Source organism: Cyprinus carpio, chromosome B19, assembly GCF_018340385.1.
Source record: "Cyprinus carpio isolate SPL01 chromosome B19, ASM1834038v1, whole genome shotgun sequence".
NCBI classification, from domain to species: Eukaryota; Metazoa; Chordata; class Actinopteri; order Cypriniformes; family Cyprinidae; genus Cyprinus; species Cyprinus carpio.
Window position 1 is genome coordinate 16,468,046 of NC_056615.1, and position 6,000 is coordinate 16,474,045.

Here is a 6,000-nt window from a genome sequence, read left to right on the forward strand (position 1 = left end):
TTTATGAAGTTTCATAACAAAAAAAGCTTGATTAAAATAATATAATTTAACATGAAATGCCTGTAACACAGATCAAAAAACCTAAGACACATATAAATATAATAATATAATAATACATAATAATAAGAATTTTTTTTGTTTGTTTTAAAAGGATTTCTGAAGGAATTGTGTGACTGGAGTACTGATGCAAAAAATTCAGTTTGAAAGTCAGCTTTGATTTTTCCTAATAACCTGTTTAACTGCACTCACAAGTGAATATCTATTATTCTAAGAAACTACAAAACATAAAAATTATATAATTGATCTCCTCTTCTTAACTATCTCTACTCCAATGACACAGGTGAACTGAATGGCTCATTATGCAGCTTTGGCTTCCGCTGCAGTTCTCTTTCAGGATGTGAATTCATGATAGTTGACGGCCTACTTGCGCATATACTTTTACCAACAAAAAGTGGTTAAGAAAATTTAAATCAATAGTTTCTGTAAGTGAGTAAACAAGATGATTGTAAAACACGCTTCTCAGGCGACAAGCTGTTTCTCAAAATAAAAATTGCCTTATTTCAGTGATTTAACATTTTAGTTTTTTCACTAACCACAAAAACACAATCATGTACATACATGCTGCTCAATATTATTATAGCCGTTGTTTGTGCTGATTACAGTGAGATTAGACTTTAGCCATTTAGATATTTATCATAGAAAACTGAAAAAAGCACAAAAGTCAGGCATGACAAAACTTCTCCAGGCCCCAAAATACAGCACTGAATAAAAATAAACTTTCATTTAAATACATGACCCACAGTGCATTGTATGGAATAAAAATAAAACCAATGAACAATAAAGAAGTGATTCAGTGCAGCACAGGGTCGATTTTTCGGTTCAAATACCTGCACTATGCATTTATCGTTTTTACCGCAGAAAGACCAGAAAATCAAGGCATTTCAAATACCTGCACTATGCATTTATCGTTTTTACCGCAGAAAGACCAGAAAAAGGCCAGTGACTATAATGACTCGACTTTACTGATTTGCAGTAAAGGATGAGAGATGACAGTGCAACTGAGAGTCTGAGTCATACTTCCTGTTATTGTGGTGGTGGTGGTCTCATATTAAAGCGATAGTTCACCCAAAAATGAGACTTAAGTCATTATTTATATTTATTCCAAACCTGTATGACTGTATTCTTCCTTAGACACAAACAGAGAACCTGAAACTGTGTGTGTCTAAACAATGATCCAATCCCCCCAAAAATCATATCAATTCATATCTATGGTCTAATTAATTGATGCTGATTTTAAACAACAGCTCAACAAACAAGAAGTTAATATTCAGTAACGTACATTTAAAACAACATTGTGCTCTTATTTCCTTTGACAAAGTTCCAAACGAAGCCAAAGCAGTTCCCTTTCGAACAACACATGGTGTTTCGCTCCTGACTGAATCAGTGTTTCAGTGAATCAGTTGACTGATTCCTATAATGGCTTACTCATTAAAAATAGTCACTGTTAGCCATCTACTGGTGTAACTATGTGACCTGCAGAAAGAGTCACAATCAGTGTTGCCAAGTCTGCGATTTTCCCACGGAATTGGAGTACTTTAACATTATTGCCGCAGGTTGTTTTTCATGTCTGCAGGTTGAAGCAACCCTAATAACGTGATATTTAGCCCCTGAAAAAAATTTGGATTTTACCCTTAGAACACATTTTTACTGGGGGACCACCTCACAATGCGTTTGGGGCTAGTTTTGAGTAGTAATTGGGTGGGATTTGTTGTGTAAACCTGGCAACCCTGGTCACAATCCACATAATAATGTGAATTCCTGAAATTGGAAAAGTGTGCTTTATACATACCCTTTCTTAATATTTTGCATTCCACTGAATTGCTTTCATTGTTTTTCTATGTAGACACACATGACATGACATAACATTATAAAATAGTTTTTTTTTTTTTATATATGTTCAACTACCCTGCATGACATATTTTTAAATTCAAAATGCGTTTTTTGGATGGTCACTGAAGACATTATTAGTATTCTGAATTTAGTCTTTCTGGCACCGGTTATTTTTAATTATATTGTTTATTTTTATTCTTGTCTATCTGCATTACTGGAAAACAGTTATACAAACAGTAAAAGGTCCCTGCTCGACCAGTCAAATTCGAGGACCAGAGTAGTGTTTATTATAAACATGTTCCCTACTTTTAAAAGTCTGTCAATGGAAAAATATACATAAATGTGTTTTTGAAGGAGACAAGATGTAACAACCTTGACCCCTTTATAGTGACACACTATAGAGTGAGGCAGCATGAGAATCCTGATCAGTGGCGGAGGCACACGTCTGTACTAATGTACAAAATATGCTCTTAGCCGCCTGCTGCACACGTTGAAGCTGAGAAGGGAATTGGAGGGGCGTCTTAAGTAGCTGCCAGGCCAGCGATGCAAGACCCTTTCCAACAGTAACCGAGTTAGAGAGGTGATCTGGGACAACTGATATGCCCTCTGATAATTCTCAGCATTACAAGCCATTCTCTTTCCAATTGCTCTCTATCAGTGAGAAGAGAGAGGACTTTAATGTTAAATAAAGATGGAAAGGGAGAGCCAAGATCCATTTAAGATGACACAGTCAATTTCAAAGCTAAAGTGTGTGATTGTCTTCTGTTAAAATACTTATTTCAACTTAATAAGCAGAGACATCAATAAGTAGGCTAAGTCATTTATAGATTGATTTCCCCAAAAATGCTAAAAATGCTGTTTCTGTGTGCTTTAGTATTGCTCTGCTCAACAAATTGAGTTTAGGGCTAGAGTTCTCACCATTAGCAAACAGTGAGCATCTGGGAAACCTGATAACAGTCATTATTTAAAATGTATTTATATATAACATATGTTTTATATATTTACATATTAAACTCTATATTTTTATTTTTATTAATTTATGGAACTGCCATTAGAAAATTAGTTTATTCTAAACATTTCTAAACCCTCATCTTAAGAATAAAAACCCTTTATTATCAATGTTAAATAATGAAAACTGTATTTTTTATTACCTATAATATTGCCATATAAATAAAATATTTTCAGAATTTGTAATCCACAATGTGAATAGTCTTCTCTAACAGTGTGTTTATAAGGCACCCCAAATATATATTTTTTTAAATCCAATTGCAATCTGATTTTTTTTTTTTTTTTTTTTTTTTTTTTGTCATCTAAACTACAAAAAATACCCATGAAAATTGATTTTCACAATTCAGTGCCAAACACATTCATGGACAGTTTGAAATCCAATTCAAGTCAGATTCCTGGAGATGCATTTCATACAAGCCAATAATAAATAAATTTTTTATGACATACACTCCACACATCAAAATATATAATATATAAAAAAATATTCACAATAATTATGAAGGCAAACAGTCCAAAGCAGCAAAAACCCTCCACCCTGTTCCACATTCAATCATAATGTAAACATGACAAATTTCCAGCTCGCAGCACTCATTTGTGGTGGAAGTCACTTGGGAGCATGTTGATGCCAACCAATATGCATATTTGTCATAAAATGTATTCTCTGCCCTCAAACACACAGATATGATTTCTTCACTAGCCAGTAACATTGTGGACAAACATCAGGTTTGCAACAGAAAAATAATCAGCCCTGTTCCACAGCCCGTGGGACAAAATCAACTTTGTGGGACAATATCAACTTTTCTGCAACAATAACATCTGCTGCTTCCTGTCACCTGCAGATATTTCCCCTTGCTTTTCATTCTGGAGGAAGGAAGGATTTTACTTCTCGGCCTGAGCAGACAAAGGCTATTGCACATATATTTCACACAGATATGTCTGCAGAAACATCCTCTATCCTGCATTTTTTTGTACGTCATCGCCCAGATTATTTCTCCTTCTCATTTAATTTGACAGAAAGTATCAGCTGCTGATGTTCTGAAGTGATTTACTTCTTACTCCTAACCCCAATCTACGTTTTATGTCACCTGTTATTGGCTGAAGCCCACCGCCCAGGTGACTGATTTGTGTGCTAGCCTACCCAGTCAGTGCTCTCAGCACTCACTCTCCTCTCAATGACCAGAGATTTCCCCAGAGACAGTTTCCGACTCCTCGGCTGGCCGCTTGAATATTCCTCATTGCTGTAATTGAAACAGGTTTTCTTGGCCTGCCTCCATTAAATCATGTCTGAGTGAATTCCTTTGTTCTTTGATCCCTGCAATTAGCTCCAGTACTTCATGTCCTGTCAGAAGGTGGAGAATTATTTGATGTCTTACTCTGCCTTCGTCCGCTTCTGTATTGGTCTTGCGGCCGGTTTTGCCATCGCTTCAGCCCTCTTTTCGCTTTCACTGTTAGCTCTGCATCTCAGAAGGTAATAGGGAAGAAACAAAACATGGGCTCATTTTCCAGGCAGGGCGATTGAAAGAAATATCATCTTTGCTGTGAGTGCCAGTGACTGAGCAAAAAATGGATGCTATCCAGTATCAATAACAAGCCACGTTCGAGGGGGGGAATTGCCATCATCAGTGTTATATAATGCAGTGCTGCACATTGATGAGAGCGATCTGTTCTCTGGACATCGTGGACTGTGGTATAGGATACAGCAGGAACACATTGGTCAGTGACACAAAAGAGTGTCTAAGAAAAGAAAAGGAAAAATGGGTTTAAAATGTGCAAGTTTTCAGAAGTTTGCATATGATTTTGGAAAACATTTAAATGACATTTTCCTTGAACTAATTTAGTGCTAAAATGAAAATATGATTTCTTTTTATGAAATTGTATTATTTTATATATTTTAATAAGGTCATATTACCAAATATTTCCTTGAAAACTCATGTATACAAGCTGTAAGGAAATATGTTATTCAACTATCATTATTTCCTCTTATTTCCTCTTTTTTCTAGAAACAATAATAAAAGATTATGCCAAACTATATAATACGGTTTTCTTTTCAAGAAAGTAATTCTTTTAATGAGCCCTTTTTCTTCATTTCATGACTTTATGTCTCCAAAAACAAATCAAAAATTAATTTTAAAATGAATTTAAAAAAAGGAGAAAAACATGCTCAGCACGGAAGAAGTGTATTCAAGCAGATACATTTTTAATGTATTTTTAAATAAATGACCAGATGAGCATCATGTCATTGATCCATGTGTCATAGATCTAATGGCTGGCAGACCTCAAAAAGACAGTGTAATCTCCCAGAGAAGGGGAGGGGGGAAGCTTGCGGAAATATCTCCTGCACAGCTGTAGCAGGCAGGCGTGCAGCCAAGCCAAATATGCAGACCTGCCAAAGTGAATTACGCCCATGAAGCGGAGGATTGTCTTTGCTAGTCCTGCTAGTTACTTGGTCAAAGCATAATTGATTTGAGGTGGGAGAACCTGATTGTTTCGAAAAACACTCAACCACACATCCAGAATGAATCATAAATTCAGCATTTCATGCGGTGATACTTCTCCCACATTCAGCAGAAGTGGCGATAAGGATGGTGACAGAAACAGAGCAACGCATAAAAAAGCGACACGTTTCTTAATGGAAGTTATCTTGATGAATATCTCGCCGAGCTCTGAGACTTTTAGCGCGTTCTGAGATGCATCTCTTCTGATCTATGGCCATTTTCTGAGGCGACGCATAAGGGTGGCTGCCAGAATCGTCCGCTGGCAGACAGGCCAATCGCTCTGAGGAAGCGCCGCATCTGACAAACCCTGCTGACTTATCTCCGCTATGGCTCTTCCCCTCCCTTCAAAACACTGGAGATGGATTTTCTGTTTTTAAGAGCTGTGGTCACAGTAAGGCAATACTCTCAGGCACGCAGAGCCTAGCCGCTAGTCACGTCTGCCCTGCTCACAAATGCCGTTCAATCTTTTGAGACCCTACTGGAAAACTGAATGCGGCCAATTAAAGAGAACACAGGGAGGAGATCGCAAAACCTCATCAAACAAGGGCCGTTCAAAGTCGGGTATTAAAATGTAAAAGAACAGAGCGAGGTGGGGATGTCCGCACAT